The sequence below is a fragment of the Hippopotamus amphibius genome, chromosome 8 (assembly GCF_030028045.1).
Source record: "Hippopotamus amphibius kiboko isolate mHipAmp2 chromosome 8, mHipAmp2.hap2, whole genome shotgun sequence".
Classification (NCBI taxonomy): Eukaryota; Metazoa; Chordata; class Mammalia; order Artiodactyla; family Hippopotamidae; genus Hippopotamus; species Hippopotamus amphibius.
Genome location: NC_080193.1, coordinates 70,442,988 through 70,457,369, shown reverse-complemented (window position 1 = coordinate 70,457,369; position 14,382 = coordinate 70,442,988). Strand labels below are relative to the sequence as shown.

General features: G+C 36.1%; 1 protein-coding gene across 2 annotated transcripts in view; it reads right to left on the bottom strand.

The window, feature by feature from the left end:
* The window catches only part of GALNT13 (polypeptide N-acetylgalactosaminyltransferase 13), a 535,071-nt gene that overhangs the window by 358,037 nt on the left and 162,652 nt on the right, over positions 1 to 14,382 (bottom strand). The window lies entirely within an intron of this gene.

Here is a 14,382-nt window from a genome sequence, read left to right as displayed (position 1 = left end):
CACTGCTCACTCCCTCCCAGGAGAAGGAGCCACTATTGCACCCTCTCCCTCCCCACACACCGAGGCTTACAGACGAACAATAAAGGAACCTCTGCTGGTCACAGAATAACGCAAAAAAAAAAAACCCAAGGCAAGGAAAAGGACACTTACAGCTGAGACGCTAAGGAAACAGAAATAGTAGTATCAATACCTATTGAACTGGTCCATTCGGGGATCAGTTCTGGATTTTTTTTTTTTTCTTTTTCCTTTCTCTTTTTTTTTTTTTTTTTTTTGATTTATTAAATACGATCTTAGCCCTAAGGGATCTACAAGTTTTACAACATAATTTTATAAGGATATTTTTTACTCTTTTTTTTTTTTTTTTTTTTTTTTTTTTTTTTTGCCTTTTAAAATAATTCTATATCTAGCTAAGTTTTTGGTAGTATGGACAAAATATCTTTCATACTTTCCTTTCATCCCTTTCTTTTATACACTTCTATTCCTTTCTTTTTCTTTGCATATTTCCAACCACATTACGCTCTTCTGTTCCCCTTTCTTCCAGCCATTTTAAGTGTATTTTATCTTAACATACTTATAAGCAACACTATCGGTCTGCTCAGACTCCTTGCTCTATTCTCCAGATGATGCACTGCCTTGGTATTAATATTAGGCTTTTGTCTTTATCTTAGTTCTTAGTACAGTTGTCTAATTACATTCTGAGAATCTCCATTCTCTCTGGTGGTACTCCAGCTCATTTCTATATTTGATCCTAGCTTACAAAATCTCCCTGGATTGATGTTTGTATGTGTAGGGTGTTATTTGTTGTTTGTTTGCTTTTGCTTTTGTCTCTGATTTGTTCTGTTTCAGTTGTCAATTTCTGCTGGGTTTCTCTCTGAATATCTGATAGCACACTGGGGTTCTGTCAGGTCTTTCTAGAGCCTTATGTCCTAACGGATTCAATAATTGTGTGTCTTATACATGTATGTGTTTCCTAGACTGAATATTCGTCAAATCCAATACTTGGACATTAGTCTGAGGCTTGGACAGTCTTCTATAAACACCTCTATCACCAGGACAAGCAACCCCAAAAGCTTGGACAACCATGAGGAAACAAAGAAACACCATGCAGGCAAAGGAGCAGGAAAAAAACCCACAAGACCAAATAAATGAGGAGGAAATAGGAAAAATGCCTGAAAAAGAATTTAGAGTAATGATAGTAAAAATGATACAAAATCTCGATAACAAATTAGAGAAAGTACAAGAAACAGTTCATAAGAACTCAGAAAAACAAACAGCAATGGATAACAAAATAACTGAAATTAAAAATACTCTAGATGCTCTAACCAGCAGAATGACTGAGGCAGAAGAAAGAATAAGTGAGTTGGAAGATAGAATGGAAGAAATAAATGCCACAGAGCAGGAAAAAGATAAAAAAATAAAAAGACTAGAAGACAGCCTCAGAGACCTCAGTGATAACATTAAGCATACCAACATTCGAATTATAGGCATCCCAGAAGAAGAAGAAAACAAGAAAGGGTCTGTGAAAATATTTGAAGAGGTTCTAGTGGAAAACTTCCCCAACATGGGAAAGGAAATAATGAACCAAGTCCAAGAAGCACAGAGAGTCCCATACAGAATAAACCCAAGGAGAAATACACCGAGACACATATTAATCAAACTAACGACAATTCAACGCAAAGAAAAAATATTAAAAGCAGCAAGAGAAAAGCAACAAACAACATATAAGGGAAAACCCATCAGGATAACAGCCGACCTTTCTACAGAAACTCTGCAGGCCAGAAGGGAATGGCAGGATATACTGAAAGTCCTGAAAGAGAGAAACCTACAGCCAAGAATACTTTACCCAGCAAGAATCTCATTCAGATTTGAGGGAGAAATCAAAAGCTTTCCAGACAAGCAAAAGGTAAGAGAATTCAGCACCACCAAACCAGCCTTACAACAAGTGCTAAAGGAACTTCTCTAAGTAGGAAACACAAGAAAAGGAAAACACCTACAAATACAAACCCAAAACAATTAAGAAAATGGTAATTGGAACACACATGTCAATAATCACTTTAAATGTAAATGGATTAAATGCTCCAACCAAAAGACACAGACTGGCTGAATGGATACAAAAACAAGACCCTTCTATATGCTGCCTACAAGAAACCCACTTCAGACCAAGGGATACATATAGACTGAAAGGAAAGGGATGGAAAAAGATATTCCATGCAAATGGAAGTCAAAAGAAAGCTGGAGTAGCAATACTCATATCAGACAAATTAGACTTGAAAGTAAAGACTATTAAAAGAGACAAGGAAGGGCACTACATAATGATCAAGGGATCCATCCAAGAAGAACATATCACAATGGTAAATATCTATGCCCCCAATATAGGAGCACCTCAATACATAAGGCAAATGCTAACAGCTATAAAAGGGGACATCGACAGTAACACAATTATAGTGGGAGACTTGAACACCCCACTTACATCAATGGACAGATCATCCAAACAGAAAATAAATAAAGACACACAAGCTTTAAATGACACATTAGACCATCTCGACTTAATTGATATTTATAGGACATTCCATCCAAAAACGACAGACTACACTTTCTTCTCAAGTGCACACGGAACATTTTCCAGGATAGATCACATCTTGGGTCACAAATCAAACCTCAGCAATTTCAAGAAAATTGAAATCATATCAAGCATCTTCTCAGACCACAACGCCATGAGACTAGATATCAATTACAGGAAAAAAACTGCAAAAAATACAAACACATGGAGGCTAAACAATTCACTATTAAACAACCAAGGAATCACTACAGAAATCAAAGAGGAAATCAAAAAGTATCTAGAAACAAACGACAATGACAACACAACAACCCAAAACCTATGGGATGCAGCAAAAGCAGTTCTAAGAGGGAAGTTTATAGCAATACAGTCCTACCTTAAGAAACAAGAAAATGATCGAATAAACAACCTAACCTTACACCTAAAACAACTAGAGAAAGAAGAACAAAGAAACCCCAAAGTGAGCAGAAGGAAAGAAATCGTAAAGATCAGAGCAGAAATAAATGAAAAAGAAAGGAAAGAAACCATAAGAAAAATAAATAAAACTAAAAGCTGGTTCTTTGAGAAGATTAACAAAATTGATAAACCATTAGCCAGACTCATCAAGAAAAAAAGGGAGAAGATGCAAATCAACAGAATTAGAAATGAAAAAGGAGAAGTCACAACGGACACCTCAGAAATACAAAACATCATGAGAGACTACTACAAGCAACTCTATGCCAATCAATTGGATAACCTGGAAGAAATGGATACATTCTTAGAAAAATACAATCTTCCAAGACTGAACCAGGAAGATATAGAAACCATGAACAGACCAATCACAAGTACAGAAATTGAGGCAGTGATTAAAAATCTCCCAACACACAAAAGCCCAGGACCAGATGGATTCACAGGCGAATTCTATCAAACATTTCGAGAAGAGTTAACACCTATCCTTCTCAAACTCTTCCAAAATATTGCAGAAGGCGGAGCACTCCCAAACTCATTCTATGAGGCTACCATCACCCTGATACCAAAACCAGGCAAAGATGTCACAAAAAAAGAAAACTACAGACCAATATCACTGATGAATATAGATGCAAAAATCCTCAACAAAATACTAGCTAACAGACTGCAACAGCACATTAAAAAAATCATACACCACGATCAAGTGGGGTTTATCCCTGGGATGCAAGGATTCTTCAATATACGCAAATCAATCAACGTGATACATCATATCAACAAATTGAAGGATAAAAACCATATGATCATTTCAATAGATGCAGAAAAAGCTTTTGACAAAGTTCAACATCCATTTATGATAAAAGCTCTCCAGAAAATGGGCATAGAAGGAAATTACCTCAACATCATAAAAGCCATATATGACAAACCAAAAGCCAACATTGTTCTCAATGGAGAAAAACTGGAAGAATTCCCTCTAAGAACAGGAACAAGACAAGGGTGTCCACTCTCACCACTGTTATTCAACATAGTTTTGGAAGTGTTAGCCACAGCAATCAGAGAAGAAAAAGAAATTAAAGGAATCCAAATTGGGAAAGAAGAAGTAAAATTATCACTCTTTGCAGATGACATGATACTATATATAGAAAACCCTAAAGACTCTACCAGAAAACTGCTAGCACTCATTGATGAGTTTAGTAAAGTAGCAGGATACAAAATGAATGCACAGAAATCTCTTGCATTCCTATACACTAACAACGGAAGAGCAGAAAGAGAAATTAAGGAAACTCTCCCATTCACCATTGCAACCAAAAGAATAAAATACCTAGGAATAAACCTGCCTAAGGAGGCAAAAGATCTGTATGCAGAAAACTTTAAGACATTGATGAAAGAAATCAAAGATGACATAAACAGATGGAGGGATATACCATGTTCCTGGATTGGAAGAATCAACATCGTGAAAATGACTGTACTACCCAAAGCAATTTACAGATTTAATGCAATCCCGATCAGATTACCAATGGCATTTTTCACAGAACTAGAGCAAGAAATCTTACGATTTGTATGGAAACGCAAAAGACCCCGAATAGCCAAAGCAATCTTGAGAAGGAAAAATGGAGTTGGTGGAATCAGGCTTCCTGACTTCAAACTATACTACAAGGCCACAGTGATCAAGACAGTATGGTACTGGCACAAAAATAGAAAGGAAGATCAATGGAACAGAATAGAGAACTCAGAAGTAAGCCCAAACACATATGGGCACCTTATCTTTGACAAAGGAGGCACGAGTATACAATGGAAAAAAGACAGCCTCTTCAATAAGTGGTGCTGGGAAAATTGGACAGCAACATGTAAAAGAATGAAATTAGAACACTTCCTAACACCATACACAAAAATAAACTCCAAATGGATTAAAGACCTACATGTAAGGCCAGACACTATCAAGCTCCTAGAGGAAAACATAGGCAGAACACTCTTTGACATACATCAAAGCAACATCCTTTTTGACCCACCTCCTAGAATCATGGAAATAAAATCAAGAATAAATGAATGGGACCTCATGAAACTTAAAAGCTTTTGCACAGCAAAAGAAACCATAAACAAGACTAAAAGGCAACCCTCAGAATGGGAAAAAATAATTGCCTATGAAACAACGGACAAAGGATTAACCTCCAAAATATACAAGCAGCTCAGGCAGCTTCATACCAAAAAAGCAAATAACCCAATCCACAAATGGGCAGAAGACCTAAATAGACATTTCTCCAAAGAAGACATACAGATGGCCAACAAACACATGAAAAGATGCTCAACATCACTCATCATCAGAGAAATGCAAGTCAAAGCCACAATGAGGTATCACCTCACACCAATCAGAATGGCCATCATCACAAAGTCTGGAAACAACAAATGTTGGAGAGGGTGTGGAGAAAAGGGAACTCTCCTGCACTGTTGGTGGGACTGTAAGTTGGTACAGCCACTATGGAAAACAATTTGGAGGTTCCTTCAAAAACTACAAATAGAACTACCATATGATCCAGTCATCCCACTCCTGGGCATATACCCAAAGAAAACCATAATCCCAAAAGAAACTTGTACCATAATGTTTATTGCAGCACTCTTTACAATAGCCAGGACATGGAAGCAACCTAAATGCCCATCAACAAATGAATGGATACAGAAGATGTGGCATATATATACGATGGAATATTACTCAGCTATAAAAAGGGATGAGATGGAGCTATATGTAATGAGGTGGATAGAACTACAATCTGTCATACAGAGTGAAGTAAGTCAGAAAGAGAAAGACAAATATTGTATGCTAACTCTCATATACGGAATCTAAAAATGGTACTGATGAACTCAGTGACAAGAACAGGGAAGCAGATACAGAGAATGGACTGGAGAACTCGAGGTATGGGAGGGGGCGGGGGGTGAAGGGGAAACTGAGAAGAAGCGGGAGAGTAGTACAGACATATATATACTACCAACTGTAAAATAGTCAGTGGGAAGTTGTTGTATAACAAAGGGAGTCCAACTCGAGGATGGAAGATGCCTTAGAGGACTGGGGCAGGGAGGGTGGGGGGGAATCGAGGGGGGGGCGTCAAGGAAGGGAGGGAATATGGGGATATGTGTATAAAAACAGTTGATTGAACCTGGTGTACCCCCCAAAAAAAAAAAATAATAATAATAAAAAAAAAAAAAACAAAAAAAAACTTTTCCTTATTGCTATTTAACTCTCTGTTCTTTTAATTCTGTTCATTAAATGCTAAAGCAAACATTTCAATACCTAGGTCACAAAGATAATCCCTAATCCTTCTTGTTCTTCACCTTTGCCCCATTCAATCATCAGTGGCGAGGACTGGACGAGAGTCACCTGTATTCTAGTCCATACCCAGTGAATTTTTATGGAATAAATAAATGATGCCAAGTAAGGCAGCCAAGTTGCCTAAAGATTTCCACAGTATACTTCCTTTCCAGCACCCTCTATTGAAATAATATTTGCACAGATCATCAACTCTACTAACAAAATGTTAAGAAAACAAAAGGATGGAAGGAGTCCAAAGCATTTGGGGGGCACACTATATTCAAATATTCTCAAGTCCATAGTACTGATTACCTAAAAAAAAAACTATATAAAAATAAACAAAAGTAAAATTTAACGTTCATTTAGCTCAATATTCTTTCTCAATATTGTCAGTGTTATTAAAGAGGGTTCAAAGTTATTTAATTTTATTTTGTTTTAACTTTTTATGTTTGATAATGATAGTTACTAATAAGAAAAGTAGTAACACCTTACGTTTGTAAATTACTTAAAAGGTTATTTTCTGTATTTCAAAGTATTCTTTTTTGTTATCAATTATCTAAGTTTAAAAAAGAAAATTTCAATTAAGGAAAACTATTTGCATAATGTCTTCTATCAAGATTAAAGACTTGCTTTCATCCTGATCCTCAAATATTTATCAACATACTGTAAGAATTTCCTCCTCTAAAAGCTCTTTAATGATATCCCATAACATTCATAATTTTTACCTAATTATAAATTCATCAATAAACATTCCAGTTATCACACATTTCTCTGTATCCAAAAATCTCTTGATGATTAGCCTACATGTTGATTATCTTCAAAATCCCTACATATAACAGTAGAGCTTCCAACAAACTATTCCCAGGTTTGAATATGTTTATGTTTACACTGCAATCATTGTAGTCATTGAGAAAGGAAATTATCTTAAAATAATAATAACTAAATGTGCTATGTGCCAGGAAACTATTCTAAGTGTTTTGTAAGCATTAACTCATGCAATTCTCACAATTCTGAAGATGGGTAGCATTGTTTTCCCCATATTAGTATACTCGAGATAACTGAGGCACAGGAGGTTAGGTAATTTTTCTTAGGTCACGTAGTAATACATTCTGGGATTCAAACACAAGTAATTTGTGTCCAGACTCTGCTCTTTCAACCACTGTATACTGCCTGTCTGTGTGAATGCAAACATGTGTTAGTAATTTATTCTCAATCATTTATCTCACATGTGTAATGTATTTGGTAGTTTGAAAAGATACAGAAAGGGAGGAGATCAAGATGGCAGAGTAGGAGGACACTGGGCTCACCTCCCCTCATGAAAACGTCAAAAATACATCTACATGTGGAGCAGCTCTCACTGAAAACAAACCAGAGACTGGTAGAATGACTCTTCTACAATCAAGGCTGTAAAGAAAAGTCCACATGGAGTTGGGTAGGAAGTGAGGAAAGCAGTCAGCTAAGAACCTGCCCTTAGGAGGAGACACAGAAGAGGAGAAGGATATCACAGGCTTGGAGATCCTCCCTGGGGAGTGAGGGATTTGAACCACACAATGGGGACTCAAGCCCTGGGATCTGACACCAGGAAGATGAATGCCCTTAGCTGGCTTGGAAGTCAGTGGGACTTACAGGATGGCTGTAAGAAACCTAGACTCAGCTTGTGAAGAGCACACACATGCTTATTTACTCTTGGAAGCAAGGCAGAAGAAGAAGATTGACACTGCCCAGGACTCTGGCCCCTCTAACTCCAGCATAGCTCTGCACCAGGTTAAAGGCTGCTTTTGCCCAGGAAAGTGCACACTTGGGAGGGATGGAGCCAGCTCAATCTGGCACTGCATCCGAATGAGGTGAGGGCGGCCACTGCTGGTGCTCACAGAGGCAGTGGATCTGGAGCTGTCTGGAACTCTGACTGGTGTGTAGGGATTGGCCCAGTGCATACCCCAGCACTGCTGCCCTCTGCGGCAAATGTGCCCTTGCTGGGAGGGGAAAAGTGCACACTTAGAGGGAATGGCAGAACCAGCTTAGACCCTACATTCATAGCTTCTGCTCCAGCAATTTGGGACCCAACCCCACTGCTGATAGGGTGGTGATGGCCACTGAATATAGAAGAAGCCTCAGCTCACACCTGGCTCTGGCTCTAGCCCCTCCTTATCCAGCCCTACCTCCCACCAAGGTGACAGTTTCCAGCACACCCTGGGGGAAAACACAGCCAGTGCTCACTTCAGATCTAGCTCTCCCACCAAAGCCACTGGGCATACACAGACTGCATAGGGATGCTCTCATACAAAGACACTCCTTCCAGGCCAGGATAGGTAACTGTTTCCCTGATTTCATAGAGACAGAGTAAGTTGAAATGAAAAGACAGAGTAATTTGTTTCAAATGAAAGAACAACAACAACAATAGAAAAAAAAAAACCCTGAAAAAAACAACTAATGAAACAGAGATAATTAACCAGATAAAAAGTTCAAGGCATCAGTAATAAAACTGCTAACTGAATATTTTAACAAGGAACTAGAAAATACAAGGAAAGCATGAATCAGAGCTGATGGACAGAATAACTGAAATGAAACACACACTGGAAGGCATGAAGAGCAGACTAGGTGACACAGAAGAAGGCATAAGTGACCTGGAGGACAGAATAACGGAAATCACCCAATCAGAACAGCAAAAAAGGAAAACAAATTTTTAAAATGAGAACAGTTTAAGGAACCTCTGGAACAACAAGCATACTAACTTTTGCATTGGGTAGGCAGAGAGAGAGGGGGTCCCAGAAGCAAAAGACAGAGAGAAAAGGGTCAAAAGTGTATTTGATAAAATTATAACTGAAAACTTCCTGAATCTGAAGAAGGAAACATATCTCCAGGCACAGGAAACACAAAGTCCCAAATAAGATGAACATAAAGATACTCACAAGAATCATATATGAACAGATCATGATTTGCTTAAGCTTTCATTATTATTTCATTTTTCAACATTATAAATAATGCTGGTAGACACATTTTCATCAAATTTATGAGTATTTCCAAGGGATAAATTCCTTAATGTCAATGTCCAGAAATATTTATAAAAGCTTGCTCTACTATTTCAGATTTTATTCTGTAAAAGTTGTGTCAATTTAAACTCTCACTGGCAGTATATGGGAATGCTCATTTGACCACATCCTTACTGACACTGAATGTTGTATTTTTTTAATTTTAGCCCATTTAGTAGACGAAAATGGTGTCTTAATTTAAAGGGGTATTTGCAAATAATGTCATAAGTAATACGGAATACATTTTTGTTTGTTTACTATTATTTTATATCTCTTTTGGGAGTAATCTTCTTATTTCAGATCCTGTGATCAGTTCTTCATGTGGAATTTATACTTTACTTTAAAATTTTCCAGTTTCAGATGTTAGATACAAGCCAATAGGAACCTTGTAAATAAAAGTTGTACCAGGGCAATTAATGAGTCTGGTAAGCTTACATAAGCTTGCTAACCAAAACTCCCCTAAAGGTTTCTAGTACATGCATAAGCATTGTTAAAAATAATAAGCTTTTATAGTTTGTATGCTCAGCTGCATTTATAAATTCTTTCACTAAGCACACAAAACACTAGGCACAGAATCTCAGGTCAGAAAATCTTGGTCCTTTCCATTGTTATACTAAATAATTCTTAGTGTAAGTTTTATTATTTATTCTACTCTATTAAAATTTTAGAACTATTCTTTGGTATCCTTTAGGGATATTTATTAATTCAGAGTAGTTAAACTAAAATAGAACTGATTTTAGAGACCATCTTGGAAAACACTACAAAGATTAATAAGTTTTACTTACAGTACACAGCAAAGAAGCAAAGCCAACTTAGAAATTTACTATGCCTTGAATGGTATTACTTCATGTATTTGCAGTGAAGCCTCTGTGTTTACATGATTAGTATTCCTTACCCAAACTTGCCAAAGCCCTTAATTACTGCCAAATATTACAATGCTTTATAAAAACTGTCTCTAGTTTAACCACTCATCTTGATTTCCTTGGGATAGACCTAGGTTAAAACTAGTCCACACATCCCACTCAGTTAAGCATTTATCAAAAAAGGGGTCCAGGTTTGGACAATAAATTATAGGTCTGTCATATTTATAAATACTGTGAGGTGCTAGGTGATTTTTTACTGAATGTAATTTTTGTATCATTGGACTGGTCTCTAAAACCAGAGTGCCTGGGCTTGCATCCTCACTCCACCATTTACTAAATCTCTGAGTATGGGCAATTTACTTAGTCTGTTTTTCAATATTAGAAAAATTAGAGCTCTGTTTTCTCAAACATAAAATGTGGAAAATGATAGTATCTAATGTGACAGATCATATTTTTGTTCCTAAATATTTGCCACCACTCCTTATGAAGAAGGTAATATTTTCCCTTCCCCATTGAAAGTATGACTGATCTGTGCTTTGTGTTGTCCCTCCAAAGGAAAGGATTATACATTCTCATCTCATGGAGACAGGTTTAGCCATTTGATTCTTTTGGTCAAGCCATGTGAACAAAAGTGACTTATACACAGAAATTTTAAGAGTCATTGTATAGTTAAGACTTTTCTCTTTCCCATTTGTCACAAAATTGACAAAATCCCAATAGAGACTAATTCTTCAGCATGGATCTTATAATGAAGAAAAGGTAGAGCAGGGCTGCTACTGATCAACAACAGGTATGTAATGAGAGCAAGAAATAAAACATCATTTTTGCATGCTTCTGAGATTTTGGGTTGTTTATTATACCAGTATTTTATTTATATATATATATATATATATATATATATATATAAACAGTGCATAGCACACAGTAATTAAAATATAATTGATGATTACTTCTAGTAATATATTAACATTTTTAATTGCAAATGGCTTGCAATCATATGAAACAATGTAAAGCTCATTAGTGATATTGGTGATAAAAAATTAACATTGAAACAAAAATATTTATTCCAGTAGTAGCCTAACAATAGATATCAGAATAGATTTATATTAATGCATTTTGCAGTAGAATTCAAAGGTATATATCAATAATTCCAGATTCAATATTTTTCTGGGGAAAGAATGATGGATTTACTCCAAATTTTAATTGAAGAGTATCCATTGCTACATTACATTTGCAAAATATTGGAAATATATCTGATCCTTAATAATAGGAATCCATTAAATAAATTCTGGTATAGCCATCCAATTAAATTCTTCTTAGGAAATAAAACTGTAATAGAGGAATACAGAGGAATAGCAAAGATACATAAGAATGTTAATTATATATATTAATAAAGATATAGACATAGATCTATTAAATGAAGTATACAGTAACTACTTCAGAAAAGCATGGGTAATTTTCTTGCCTTTTATATTTTCAATTTTTGCATGTATTAATTTTATAATAAAAATCATTTAAAATTGAAACATACCAGGTTTTATTTATTGTATGGATATGGCTCAAAACCAAAAAAGAAAAAAAAAAGGAAATCCTCATGGCAATGTGGTGCAACAGCAATAGCAAGGACTGTGGTGTTGAGAATACCTAGCCTGAGTTTTAACTAGCTTGCTTTCTGTGTGATTTCAGCTTAGTCAATGAGCCACATTTTCCACATCTACCAAATGATGATGGTAGTATCCAACTCAACTGGTTGTGTGGAAAGTAAATAAAATCATATATGTAAAAACTTAACTGTTCTCAATAAATGTTAGCATCTCACTGCCCACTCATAAATAATAAGAGGTATTATGCTACACCAGTTGAGTGATTCTCCAGACCTCAAGCAAGCAAAATGTTTCTTCTGTTCTTGTGGTTTATCTACATCCTTTCACCACATAGCAACCGCATGGGAATTTTGCTGTCATTCTTTTGCCATGTACTTACCCCAGGGACTGTGTCAAACAGTATTAACTCGACCAGTATAAAATAGCTAAGTCCTACGACCTTCATTTTGATTACTCTTGTATAACTGCCATCTTTACTTTTAAGCATAACTTAAGATAATAATGAAAATTTATACATATACTGAGTTATCTTCAATATGTAGTGTAGCAGCTCTCAAAGTTTTTGCTTTTAGGACTCCTTTACTTTCTTAAAAATGATAAAGGACCCAAAAAGCATTTGTTTGTTTTGGCAATAGCTATCAAGAATTACTGTATTACAAATTAAGACTACTTATTTGAAAAATTATTTTTTAATGTAAAAATAATAAGCCTTATACATGTTAACACATAAAATATTTTAATGTAAAATAATTATATCTTCCTAAAACTAGTGAGAAGAATAACATTTTTATACACCAAAAAAATTTTCTATAGTATCTGTCTTTAAGAAAAGCCAGCTGGGTTTTGTAGGTGGCACAGTGGTTAAGAATCCGCCTGTCAATGCAGGGCACATGGGTTCGATCCCTGCCCCAGGAAGATACCACATGCTGTGGAGCAACTAAGCCCATGCGCCACAACTATTGAGCCTGCACTTTAGAGCCCGTGAGCCACAACTATTGAGCCCATGTGCCGCAACTACTGAAGCCCACATGCCTAGAGCCCGTGCTCCACAACAAGAGAAGCCACGGCAATGAGGAGCCCGCGTACCACAATGAAGAGTAGCCCCCACTCACTGCAACTAAAAGCAAGCCTGCGCACAGCAAGAAAGACCCAACACAGCTAATAAAATTAATTAATTAATTAAAAAAAAAGAAAAGCCAGCTGAACCCTCATATCTGCCTTTGAATTCAATTTGTTGCAATATGTTGTTTTGGTTACACTGTTTTGCTTCACACATATATTCAGTTAGAAAACAGAAGTACTTTTATAGCATTTTCCCAATAATTGTGGATATCCTGCTTTGATACTATACCAAAATTCAACAAGTAACAGTTTCTTAAAGTTTACTTGCAATGAGGAAATTGAAGCCATACAATGAATATTTCATCCTAGAGCAGGTTAAATTTGCTGGTCCACCTTGCACTTTGAATTGTTCTTTTTTTTAAATCTGTATATAATTTTGTAACATCATGCACTGTAACATCATGCACAGGAAATATTCATTTGAGTTATGTGGATTTTCCAAATGTTGGAATATTTCATATACAATATAAAAAAAATCACATTTGCTTATATCATCATGGATTTCCTCTGAAAAGACTTTAAGTATTAGGAAACTATGAAATTCACAGTGAAGAAATACAAGTTTTCCAAAATTCTAATTTTCACTTGAAAGCTTATCTTTTGTCATTGGAAATAAATACCGTTATTTGTTTTCCCTGAGGTGAATGACCCACTTTATCTTTCAAGGAAAATGTCTGCCAAATGACCAACTTTGAATACCCATAGTTTCTTTCATTCTTCCAGTTTAAAATGATGCTATGATAAGAGTAGTTAGCTTACCACTCAATCTGCACTAGAGCTTTAACTCTAGACAGCCACTGCAAAGACAGTATGAGGTATAAGTGCTTTATGTTTACTTCCCATTTTGTCATAAATGATATATACTCACTGACTTCATTCTTATGAAGGTATCAGCAGTTTTGGTTTTTTGGGGTTTGTTTTGGTATCAGCAGTTTTACTCTTTGTTATCTCCATAAGTGCAAATTTAACAAAATGAAAAGGGCAAAGAATATTTTAGTATTATTAAGAAAAAAAGTATTGACTTCATGGACCCTCTGAAAGGGTCTCAGGGATCTCCAGAGGTCCACAGACCTCAATTTGAGAATCACCGACATAGAACATGTATAAAAGTCTTGGCCTCATGCAAATGTTTACCCATTCTTACTTCTCCAAGGTAGAGAGGAATTTGTTACACTTTGCTTTATTCTTCTAAAAGAAATTTCTCCTGTCTTCATTTAACTCTTCGCTTTCCTGATAGCCAGTGAATAATTCTCCAATAAAAAATGTGTTAGCACACTGCAGTCTCATCATATCAACTTTATCTACATGCTGAGGCTGCAGACCCACCTCCACCTGCCATAAGGTTTCCCAGGGGTAGACAGATGGGTAGCTTCAGTCTTATGAAGCTTACTTATGAAAAGGCAAAAATGCTCAACTGATCCTGTTAAAGCATTACACATTCTCTTGGGTGAAACGCTGTAGA